Source organism: Mytilus edulis, chromosome 13 (genome assembly GCF_963676685.1).
Source record: "Mytilus edulis chromosome 13, xbMytEdul2.2, whole genome shotgun sequence".
Taxonomy (NCBI): domain Eukaryota; kingdom Metazoa; phylum Mollusca; class Bivalvia; order Mytilida; family Mytilidae; genus Mytilus; species Mytilus edulis.
The window spans coordinates 72,895,780-72,909,894 of NC_092356.1; positions in this window are offsets into that span (position 1 = coordinate 72,895,780).

Genomic DNA, 14,115 nt, shown 5'->3' on the forward strand with positions numbered 1-14,115 from the left:
TGGCAGAAATGCGTTGTTTTGATGTGCAGAAGCACCTACTACTGGTTAAGGCGTAGGCTCCTCTGTATTCATCAGCGAGGTAGATTCTTTCGAAATTATGCTGGAAAGTTCGGAATTTTGCGTATGTGAAGACGATATAATTGAATATTGGGTCCTCAATGCTCCTCAACTTTTTACTTGTATGGCTTTTTAACTATTTTGATCTGAGCGTAACTGATGAGTCTTATGTTGACGAAACGCACGTCTGGCGTCTGAAATTATAAGCCTGGTACCTTTGATAACTAAATAATAATAATAATATAATAACATCATCTTCTACATTTGACGCTAGAGAAGCATTCACAGTTGCACTCCACTGTATTTCCACTGTCGGATATTCTGATACCTAGCGAAGCTAATTTATCTTTCAGCTCTGTTGATGTCAAATTATTCGGATTATTAGGGTCTAGTTCTGGACCACGTGTTCTTTTTCTAGTTTCCCTCCTTTTGGAAGACATAACGAGACGAACGTTTTACACAGATAATTATATGTCCCCGTTATAAAAAACATCACTATACGCAAAGTTATTCTATATAATGCTAAATCCTTCTTGATTTATAAAGAAACAAAGAACACAGTTATAATATGACCGAAGCAATTGAAGTTCATGTATAAATTGCAGACACATATCATACGCAAACATCCTATGAGGTAATGACGTAGCAAAATTAAATTAGAATGGAATTTGCACTGTGACGTCATAGATCGTGTGCAAAGAAGATTAACTACCCAATAGAGTGAGATGACAAGTTGATAATAAACTCCAATTATAATATATATAATTTAATTTAAAAAAAGGCCAAAGGGAGATAGCTGAATTCAAAATACAGAAACAGATTACCGGACCAATGTTTGGCAAAACCTGTCGGGATTTTTGGAACGTCAGTGCTCTTCAACTTCGTATTGCTTTGGCCTATTTAACTTCTTTCTTTGAGCATCACTGATCAGTCTTATGATAAAGAAACGCGCGTCTTTTGAAAAAATATTTAAAGCCTGGTAAATATGATGACTGTATGTAATATATGTAAAATAAAAAATGCACACTTGTACAAAATGTATTATTACATTATGTTGTAGTATGCTCAACAATAACTGTGTGAATAGTCTTTTTAATTCGGTTTTTAATTTGCGTTTAATTATTTAATCTTATTGGTTTTGTGCAACGAAATGTACTATAGATATCAATATGAAGCGTTTTTACTAATAAACCTGATGAAATGCTGACTAAGTTTAAACATGTCCGTATATATTAAATATACAAGTAATTGAAATGTTTGGTTTTAAAGGGTTAAAATGAATGGAAATAGGGAGTGTGTCAAAGAGATAAAAACCCGACGAAAGAGCCGACAAAATTCGAAGGCCACCAATTAGTCTTCATTGCAGCAAGAAACTCCTGCACCCATACGAGTCCTTCAGCTGGCCCTTAACGAATATGTATACTATTTCAGTGAGAATAAACGTCAATCACAAAATTCAGTATGCACAAATAGCTTCAACGCTGGCATGCGGATCAGTGCAATTCCAACTTCCGGTCATATGACATTTACATTTATTAACGTTATCAGTATGTTCAAACTCATGATTTTTCTTTATATATCTTCCAAAGTGAAATCCATATCCTGAAAGAAAACATATTAAACTTAACTAATTATCATGATATTGTATAAACAGCTGATATTACCTGTGCAATAAGTTACCTTTCTCCTTCTTAAAAAAGAAACTCTTTCTATGCAGACATTTAAAGAAGTTCTGTTTTAATATGCGCTTGTTACGTTCTGCGACATACAAAATACACGACGACTGTTCATGCACATCCTTGGATACTGTGTCTTTCTATGCATGCTATGTGAAAATACCTGTACCAAGTCAGGAATATGACAGCTGTTGTCCATTCGTGTGATGAGTTTTATTATTTAATTTTGCAATATTTATTCTTTGAACATGTCTCGATGTTTGAAGTGCACGACGACTTTACATGCATTGCCTTAGATTCCATCGCTTTCAATGCATGCGTTATCACTTAATTGTTAGATCATGGGATGCAAAATAGTCTGTTTTTACAGATTTTATTCGACTTACGTATTTGTACTGGTCCATTAGTATTTCATTGAATATTTTTTTTCACTTAGAATCCATACATTTTTTTGTTCTCTTTTGAATTTATTCTTTGTACATGCCACGATGTTTGAAGTAAACGACGACTTTCCACGCATATACTTCGAATTTGTCGATGCATGAGTTTTCACTGGGTTTTATATTTGAAATTAAATGTTGTTAACGCTTCATACAAGTAATACTACACCAGATTAAACATTTTTTAAAGCCAACTAAAGTATTAAAATTAATTACACTTTTCGTTATTACAAAATTTATAAACAAATAATAGTCACCATCATGTAAAAAGTCAGTGCAATCACGTTTAAAGGTACAAAGTAGTAATTAGTTGTATTTTGGTTCATTTCATTTACAGCTAGGAGTAAAGGTCGTCTAGAACAAATGCATTGGCCATTTCAGAACCATTTGAAAACAAACAAGGGTCCAACTTCACATGGCGGAGACTATACGTCATAAATCAAATTCCTCACGATGTCGCAATCCTTGATTTTACACGGCGCACGTACTTACATGTACCTAGCAATTACGAAACATGCAACTTTAATAAATGTAACAGTAGTATACCGCTGGTCAAATAGGCACAGTAAAAGTATGAATGATCAATACTATTTAGTTATTTTGGGTTTAAAAAAACGTAATAGACTAAACTGTCTACCAATTATAATCATGAAAATGGATGATTCGTATGAAGTTTCCATATAATATAATTAATCTAAAATAAAGATTTGATGTACGTACCTTTACATTGATTACAGTCAAACTGTTTGGAGCATGGATTTCTTTCACAAACAACAAATTTGTATAGTTCAAAGTTCTTTTGTACGACACAAAATTTTGAGTAACCTGTTTTTTGAAACGGTTCTTGTTCGTACTGTTTATAACACCTTGAACTGTATCGTTGAATTGGATCTGTGTATAAAAAAGCAAAATACATAAAAATTGAAATCATTTAATGACAAATGACTGGATATGTCAGTTAAGGGGGTAGATCTGGGGTATGGAAGACAACTCTTACACAAGTATTGAAAGTTATTTGTGCGTTTTAACTTAGCAGTAAATTAAACATTGATCAATCTTTTATGTTGTTTACATTTGGCTTCAATAAGAATGAAGCAAACATATCCAGTAAAGTGTACATATTTGACACCACCAAGCTTTTATTTTAAAGGGAAATATTTCTTTCATCATGTTACATGTAATAATGTAGATGAAAAGGTAGAAAATTATCATTCATGAAATGCTTTAAAAACACCATTGTACTGAGTCTGAGATGTTTTACAAAAAACTACACTGGCTGTGGAAGTTTGGGAAATTTCTATTAGAATAAATGGATAAAATAATGAAGTTATATGTTTTTAATGCTAAGTCAGTGATACAGAGTTTGTACTTACCTGTTTGTCTTTGGTTTTTTTCAAATATAAAGGGCACTATTCTAGAAGATATGATCTGGGCATCAACCCAAGTACAAGTTTATGCGAATAAAAATCTACATTACCACAAAGCTAGTAGTTAGATAGTGACAGACTGTCAAAACAATGAATTATGATAGCGCCTGTTATTGGTGACAGGATAATTTTGTACTCTGGGGAGAGAAACCAATACATAATTGTGATATGTCTATTCGCCCCCAAGGGCACTCGTCCAGTACTGAGTATTATTATTGTCCTTATAAACTTTATAACAATAGTATTGGGACCGTACAATTTTGACTTTTGCACATAACAAATACAGTTTAAAGGGTTTTCCTGTGTCTTCCAAGCCAACCTGTTCAAAAATTTTGAAAATTTCAAACGGTCAGATTTTATCAAACTTTGCGATTATCAAGATTTAAAACCAATAAATGTTTCAGCAATTTTTGGCGGGAATTAAACGACAAAAATTTTTCCAGGCTAAGTTTTAAAACAAATGTGTTATCTGAGCTACAATGTAACCAGCATTTCAGCCTTATCAATAATTAAAAACTATTTTTGTCACATTCACGCTATAAGAATTACCATAATATTTCAGATTTATTTAAAAATATGTTTCTGCTATGCATTTTAACAGTCATGTGTATTTCTTAGAACAATATGTGCAAAAACGCAAAATGATATATACCTACTATTGTTTTCGACCGTTATTTCTGGTACCCAAAAACTGGTCATATTCAATATACCCTAAACATAAAATGAAACAGTGAATTTTGACAGATGATGCATTGACCTCTTCCTTTTTAATTATACAAATATAAGAAAAAGTAAGCGAGAGAAAAATGTTGGTCTCACCATGGCCTACCACCTTAACAATATCAAATTAAATGTTAATCTTGTTTTTGCATTATTAGGTAAATGGACGTAGTTACTTCAGTTTATACGTCGACACATCAATTAAACTAAAGTGTCTGCTAGTATCAGAATGTTTAGTCTATATATATTTTTTTTATTTATACCATCTTTTCCGCAAGTTTATTGTTTTCTGTTTTGGTATTACATTGATGATAAGAATTATTTTGTTACATCTGTTAATCCGTTTATTTGGTAATCACCAATGGCAGTCAGCAGGGTTTAAAAACAATCGTTGTTCCACCTGATGATCAAATGTGTTTTGTTAAAATATAATACTTTTTTTCCCTTTTTGAATTTTTGGAATATTATATTTGTGCTATTTTTAGACGTGTTTTTTTCATGAACATGTATACAAATTGCGATTTCTATCTAACGCACTCATAGGTTTGAACGTTGCTTTCAATTTAGACTAGTTTATATTGTTTAATTATGACATATATATCTACACTGATTACTCTTTTGTCAGTTTAAAGTGGTTTTTTTTAATTCGGTAACATTAAATAAACTCATCATAGATACCAGGACTAAATTTAGTATATACGCCAGACGCGCATTTCGTCTACAAAAGACTCATCAGTGACGCTCGAATCCAAAAAAGTTTAAAAGGCCAAATGAAGTACGAAGTTGAAGAGCATTGAGAACCGAAATTCCTGAACGTTTTGCCAAATACAGCTAAGATAATCTATGCCTGAGGTAGAAAAGCCTTAGTATTTCAAAGAATTCAAAAATTTGTAAACAGAAAAATTATAAATATAACCATATCAATGACAATTCATGTCAGCACACAAAAAGTGCTGACTACTGTGCTTGTGATACCCTCGGGGAAATAAATCTCCACCAGCAGATAGATGCGAGGACTATTGTTCACCATTAAGCATTCCAGCCTTTTTGTTTTAGGATTGTCTTTTACGTCAGATTTAGTTTTGTTTACTTTTACAAAATTGTGACTTGGATGGAGAGTTGTATCATTGCCACTCATACCACAACTTCTTATATTTTAATGTTGCGTCGTTTTTCTCCTCTTTTATATTTGATGCGTTTTCCTTCAGTTTTAGTTTGTAACACGGATTTGTTTTTTTTCTATCGATTTATGAATTTCGATGTACCGCCAGGCGCGTAGCAACCCGTACGCAAAAACGCAGTTCCGTACACATCGAAAATCTCACAAAAATAAAAATATGGTAAATCTAGTAAGAATTTAACTAAAGTAATGAAGTTAATAAAAATAAATAAATAAACAAATATGTTAATGATCACTTTGTAGCTATAATCCGTTCCGAAAACTAGTCTTCCCTTTTCATTTACGAAATCAGCATCGTGATTCTGTTGCTGATACAAAACACATTTGTTACCTCCCATATGCCTCCTAACCCTGACATCTTTTCTGAAGATTCCAAAATAACTGATGAAATAAAATATGACATTCTTAAGAGACCATGGACATCAATGCATTCTTATGAAACTGAACATGTATCTACATTTCGTTGATCATTTGATAGCAGAGTTAAATACAAGACTTCTGACAGCAGAGCCACGTTATGTCGTACAAAGTTAATCCCAAAAACCATTGACCAACTTACTTTAGCTGTTGGGGACATAATCTTTAATGAAATGCAGATGATGCCCATGTTACAAAAGACGAATTTCAAGATCGAAATTCGGAGAAGGTTAACAAAATGGACTGGATATTTTGATAACATTCCTAACAAGCTGCAGGAAACATTAAATGTTATAAACCAAGGATACCCGGGAATCTTTCAGATACTTAATGTATTTGCATGTATGCCGGTCTCGACGGCAACGCGGCAGATCGAACGGTTCTTTAGTACCATGAGAAGAGGGAAGACCTAGTTGAGAAATACAATGAAAACGAATCGTTTATCTGGACTCGGTCTTTTGAACATATACTAAGAAAAAAAACCAAAAAAAAAACAGACACGGTTTTTGGACATCTTTAGTAGAAAAAAGAAAGGAAATGGGCATTGATTTTTCAGAATTAACTTTGAGAGAGAAAAAAAAGCTGAAAAACACTGCTTGTTCACTCATAAAATAAAACATAAAGATATGTGTTTGATTCGAATTTTTATTTATTTATTATCTCAATAAGAAAAATACCATTTAAGTTGCACAGTGTTGGCTTAGAAATTAGTTTTTTTTTTTTAATGTAAAGTGGGTTCAGCATGATTATGTAACAAATAAAAAATACCTAATCAAGCCATTTTAACCCACTACACATAAGAAAAGAAAAAACAAATAGTTAAGCCCAACAGTACGGGTTTCTTTGTTTTTCTCTGATTATTTATTTCCAAAGTTCAATTGTTTCTCCTGAAAGTAAGATTTCTGTGAGGTCATTTTAAGTCCTCGGAAATTGAGAGAATGCAGGATTTTGCACCATTTACCCCCGGCCGTATGACTACCTTCTCCGGCATTGCGTACACATCAAATTTGCCTAGCTACGCCCCTGACCGCTGTTGTCTTTATCTATTTAATTATTTCTTTAGCATTTTTATATTTACATTTCTACAGCAGAAACACTTACCCTTTATTGTAATCATTATTCCTACAATAATATTTCTTCTAGACAATTCAGCATAATCATCATCGTCGAGTGTCCTTTTCAGACCCAATGATTCACCATAGGAATTGTATAACTCCGTCCCAGGCTTTATACATTGGTTAGTAACATTATATATCTCATAGTTATATTGAAGGACTTCTTAATTCTCCTAGTCGATCGTACGTGCACAGTTCATATATATTAACCAGCTAGCTTTTTCTTTGTTTTTACCATCTATATAATTCTTTATTTCTCAATCTTTATATGTAACCTAAAGATGATAACATGTCAACGTTGCTTATTTAAGTTTCATTAAATTGAATTTAATTAATAAACTTGATTTCATTTTCAAATTGGTAAAACGCAAAGCTTGCTGACCATTTCAAATACTTGAGATTCAACTGTTACGACAGGAGGGACATCTTATTGCCCGATGTATTAGTAAATAGTGACTAATAGTTTCTATAATGCTATATACGACATCTGATGACATCCTTTATCTAACCCAAATCTCTCTCCCTCCCTGACCTAACGATGACAATGTGTCAGCGTTGTTTAAATAAGTATTGTAAGATTGAATTTTAAACTTGATAAAACACAGATATCTGGACGAGCGTTTCAAATATTCAAAATTTAACTTTCGAGACATTTTAATTCTCTTTATATCTCTCTGAATAAGAAGTGTCTTTATTTATTTGAACCCTAACCCTTACCAGAATTTTAAACTAGATAAAACCCAGATATCTGACCGAGCGTTTCAAATATTCAAAATTTAACTTTCGAGACATCATAATTCTCTTTATATCTCTCTGAATAAGAAGTGTCTTTATTTATTTGAACCCTAACCCTAACCCTTAACAGTCTCTCTCTCTCTCTCTCTCTCTCTCTCTCTCTCTCTCTCTCTCTCTCTCTCTCTCTCTCTCTCTCTCTCTCTCTCTCTCTCTCTCTCTCAACAGCATATGATTAATAATCACCAGAAATATATAGGTCCAGTCGTCGCCATGGAATTCTTTCGATATGAGCCCATCGTAAGGTCCTAGTCTGGTCCCACTAGGAATGGTCGTTTCTACAAATACTCCAAGGCCTGCATCAGGTATTGTCGATTGTCTCACAGAAAACCCTGGAGGTATAGTTGCTAATACATGATCTTCATTATCTATCGTTGTCTTAACAATCAAATAAAGCAAAAGCAGAATAGATGACAAACAAATAATAAAGTTCAAAAGAAAAAAAATTTGCAAACCTTATTATAAACCTATTATCTTTTATGAGCTTTTTCAAAATATCTGTTTCGTATTTTGTAGTTCAAAATTTATGATAGTACTAGTTCTTTTCAGAACAAAATGATAGAATAATTAAGTAATTTTTTTTGCATTGTTATTAAATTATAGTCCTCATAAATGACTGGGGAATGATCATATGCACACTTTGCTCTTCTTTCGACGGAATGTAAAACCATGGCAAAAGTGGAGAATCAATTCAGTTGTTCGGGATATAACAGTACGTAGCAACTTCCGGTCAAATTTGGGACGTTACATATGTTGCCATATATCTAGAGAGAGTGCCACATTCTCTGCATGTAAATAATCCAGTAACTGGCTCAATATCTTTAATTGTTTTTACATAGGCGGTAATGGTAACGTTTTTTCCTGTAGCTCAGTCCATATCGTAAACTTGGATATGTATGATAGCTCGTTTCGAAGCTGTGACATTTTCACATATGTGGTTAAATTTTCGGGGTACGAAGTGAGATTACTTTTTCCGTAAATTAGCAAACCCCGAACATCCTTTTGTGATGCGGCTCCTTGTGGTAAAATATCCCCTTTTTAACACAATAAGTTCTTTGAAAATTTAATTCTTTGAACACATTCAGTAGCTCCATAGTTTTTACACATTTATTCTATATTCCTCTACTTTCCTAATCACCACAAATAATTAAGTTTAGTCATTTGTTAAAAATAGAAACATGTCCAGTATCACTACACAGAGATTTTTTCTTTACACGTGACATTTGAGTTCCTCATTTCGAGGCGCATTAGGGATGTTGTCCCATATTGCAATCCATAATTCTGATTTTTCCAAATATGTTTATGTGATCGTCATCGGTATGACATTCTGAATAAATCTGTGTATTTTTGTCCATTTCTGAAAAAAAATAAAGTTGTTTCAGCACTATAAGGCAATGACACTTTTATCGCTATATTTATTTATTTTGAATACAAAGTGTATGCATAATTAATTTCTTCCAGTATACCTTCACTAGTCAAAAAAAGGACAAAACATCTGAATGTAACCTTATATTACAACACACAGACCCTGTTAAAGCATTCAATATAATTTTCTGGTGCCTAAAAGTGCATTTTGACAGAGAAATTATGCAAAAATGAAGATTTCATAAAAAAAACACCAAAATACTTAATTATTCTAGCCAGTGGAAACCTTGTATTTTATACTGTAGAAACTACTATAAACTACTGTAAAAGTCATTTGAATCATATAATTAGAGTGCAATGAAGTGCAAATTTTCAAAACTTGTTCTCTCACATAATTCTATTTGAGAAAAAATGTTTTTTACATGTATTTCAGTGAAAATCTTTTATCAGTTAGATATCGGCATGAGGTTTTAAAGGAAACATTGTGGCATCACACGTAATATGGCGTCATTAACTAACGACATATCAAAATAATGCTAATTATAGTTTGCAGTGTTACATGAAGAACAGTTGCCGCAAGGTTTAACTTGAAATATGGAGTCGAAAAGATCAGTAACCAAGCATTTTCATTTAATGCCAAGACCATAGCAACAGTTTTCATATCAGTATATTTTTAACATACCGACTGTAATTTGAATTGCATAAATACCATAAATAAACAATTTAGAGCTTGCCAAATAAAACAAAATGCTTACCAGTTATTCAGGACTTTTTAAAACCTCTAGTTTGCCATCTCAGGTTAAAAGTAATGATATGTCTGGAACTGAAATAAGACAAAAAAATTACTCAGGCTGTGTTATTATTTGGTTTAGATACATAAGTATTATTGAGAGAGCAAAAATCAAATTTTTGAAAGTTTTATCGCAAAGAAAGAAAAATGCTTCTCCCTTGTGGCTTATCAACCTTCATTTAAATCTTTTATATTAGCAGCAACGAGTGCTAGCTAACTAGCTTAATAGTTGAAAAGGTGCAGCAATATTGTTTTCAAAAGTTTTGTTGATCCTCACCCTTTTTCACTGAGAAAAGACAATATATTGTGATTTGCTAGTGTGCATTACAAATAATAATTCATGATTTCCTTAAAACATGTACAAGTTTGACTGTTTATTAACTGCATATGATATCTACTGACCATGGGTCAAATTATTGGATAAAAGCACATGTGATGATGTATTTCACTTTACTCGTATGAAGTGTGTTATCTCCCTTGATTATCAGTTATTCCTGTAAACCGGAGTCACTGTGATAATTACATAACAAAGACTGTATTGTGTCATGTTTACTTACTGCTAAAACTATTATGTTAGTTCATGCCTTTTTCAATTCATAAACAAATTCCTTTCGGATCTCTCGGGGATGTAAACAAAGTTAGAATTGTGCCTAAAAAAAGTGTTCAGCCCCGTGCCAGTAATGCATTTTAAAAGCGAAAATTTCATTGAGTATTTGCTGGTATTTATCTATAATAGTTATCTAAAATCATCTGGGATATCTAGGTATAAATAAAAAAATACTAACCATCATTTGCGCACTTTTTCCGGGTGTACAAGGTGAAATCATCCATAGATCACTCTGAAAACTTCTGATTAATCTTTTTGTAAATTGGCTCAATATCTTTAATTGTTTTTACATAGGCGGTAATGGTAACGTTTTTTCCTGTAGCTCAGTCCATATCTTAAACTTGGATATGTATGATAGCTCGTTTCGAAGCTGTGACATTTTCACATATGTGGTTAAATTTTCGGGGTACGAAGTGAGATTACTTTTCCGGTAAATTAGCAAACCCCGAACATCCTTTTGTGATGCGGCTCCTTGTGGTAAAATATCCCCTTTTTAACACAATAAGTTCTTTGAAAATTTAATACTTTGAACACATTCAATAGCTCCATAGTTTTTACACATTTATTCTATGTTCCTCTACTTTCCTAATCACCACAAATAATTAAGTTCAGTCATTTGTTAAAAATAGAAACATGTCCAATATCACTACACAGAGATTTTTTCTTTACACGTGACTTTTAAGTTCCTCATTTCGAGGCGCATTAGGGATGCTGTCCCAACTACCCTTTGTGGTTGGCATTCCGAATTCCCCCGAACATCCTCCTTAGACATACCTACTAATTTTTGTTTTTATGGTTTATCTGTTCTTATTCAAAACATTCATATATATAGGAAGATGTGGTATGAGTGCCAATAAGACAACTCTCCTTTCAAATAACAATTTATAAAAGTAAACCATTATAGGTCAATGAACGGCCTTCAACACGGAACCTTTGCTCACACCGAACAACAAGCTATAAAGGGCCCCAGAATTACCAGTGTAAAACCATTCAAACGAGAAAACCAACGGTCTAATCTATATAAAAAATACGATAAACGAGAAACACGTATAAATCACAAAAACAAACGAAAACTGCTGTACATCAGATTCCTGACTTAGCACAGGCGCATACATTTGCAACGGAATTAAACGTTTTAATGGTACCAAACCTTCTCCTTTTTTTCTGCAACAATAGTATAACATCACAACATAGAAAAACACCCGATAAAATATAAATTTGAAGGCTTAACTCATTAAAAAAACGTAAATTAACACAATATGAATGAAAACATTTGATATGCAATACCTGAATGCAAATACATATTTAATAAAATTATTTGCCACTCGTCGTTTAGCAAACATGTATCTATCAATAATTTAATGAACTATTTTTGTCGTATTTATTTCACTGGATATGTTGCCTGAACTAGTATATATTTGTTTAGGGGTCAGCTGAAGGACACCTCCGGGTGCGGGAATTTCTCGCTACATTGAAGACATGTTGGTGACCTTCTGCTGTTGCTTTTTTTTTCAATGGTAAGGTTATTGTCTCTTTGGCACATTCCCCATTTCCATTCTCAATTTAATTGGAACATTAAATGGTCATTTACAAACTATAATATTTAATCAGTAATTACATGGTAATTATCTGAAACAGTTAAGGTTTTACTTAGTATGGTCTTTACTCAGTAATAACATAGTAAGTGTCTAAAAGTTTCAAGCTGGTGCAGATCATTACATAAATGCCTATTGAACCAGAATGTGTTAGGAAGCTTACCAGATAATGATTTACATCAACCGTAATATATCGTTTAACCTGATGCTATTTAGATCTTAATTTGCACTGGAATATTGTAAGTTGGTTTTAAACAGATTGTTTATTTACATTATAACTTTATAATGACAAGCGACAATGCACAACGATCATGTATTATTGAGGATACAAAGAGGATATGACAAATGTCATTTTATATTTGTTTGAGATATAAGAATAAATCTATCTGTTCAATTTGTTTTATGCAGAAAATGTAAATACACTTTGTGATATTTGTTTCCTAAAATCAAGACATTAAAAATATAAGCTCTAATTTGCAATAGCACGAAATTGCATTTGGTATCGATGGCATCACAGTATACCATATTTGCTATTGTGCATTGAGTTCTTCTCAAAATAAATATGTTGATATTGAAGATGATTAAGCAAAGTGTGCTATAACAAGGACAGTCAAAGCTGTCACGATGATTTTAAATTCTGGTGACGAGGAAATGACAAAACATTGTTACCTGAATATGCAGATTTTACGTCGTTCGTCTAATTGTTGTGTGTGGTGTTAGTTCTTTGTTACTTGTGATTCGTTGTGATATCCGCATGTCAACGACTATTTTACTTGAAAGGGGGTTGGAGATATGGTATTTTTCCTTCAACATATTTTAATCCCCAATTTGATGGACAAAGATTGTGGTCAATATAAGAAAAGAAGATGTGGTATGATTGCTTATGAGACAACTCTCCACAAGAGACCAACATGACCCAGAAATTAACAGATCATCACTAGTATTCTGAATCCAGATGATTCCGTAGCTTACAGTGTTCAATTTTGAAGATAACAAATTTGATTGAGAGCGTCGGAAAACTAATAAGACAAAAACAATAACCCCCCTTAAAGGTTAAATGGTGGCTCCCTTATTGTTGATACTAATTTGTTCACTATCATTTTGTAGGTCTGCAATCTAATTACCTTGACATTCTTTATAATATATAGTTCATGTTCAACTGGTAAATCAGGATCAAAACATTTATAGCATTCTGAAATAATCATAACAACTTAAGGTGAATTTTGACAAGTTAAATGTCAATTATAAAACTATTAGCATATAATTGATTAGCGTCATATTGCAATTATCGACTTTAGATTATATCATAGTAATGAGTACTATAATCATTTGACAAACACTACGTACGATTTTTTATTTTACATTTTTCCAGTTTCGGAAATTCTACCAAGAATATGAATTAAAGACGTAGTGAATAAGGCGTCAACCAGACAACAACAAAAAACAAACAGATCTGTACAATTACACAAGTCTTTAATCACGTCAAGTGTAGAATATAGTAAATAAATTGAATATCAGTTGCTTTGATTAAGTGAATGTCGTTTATTGCCTGCTTTTTTACTGTTTGTCCAGCATGAATCAGGCCGTTGGTTTTCTTTTTGAAATATTTCACATCTTGTCTTGTTTACTCAGTGTTTATAGTTGACTATGCCGTTTAGGTATTCCTCATACTAAATAAATGAAGACCATATTGTGACGAATAACTGTACAAATCTTCGTTCTTTGATTTTTGGTCGATAGTTCTCTCATTAAGATTCATATATATATCGTTTCTTACTTTTATATAATACATTGAGATTTGACAAAAGACAGCCTCTGACAAGATTTCTTATTTGGAATGATATATTTTCGTTGAATAAACAAGAAATTTCTCAATACACTGCGGAAATTTACCCAAAAGAAATCAAATTAAAACGGTAATAACTATCCTAGAT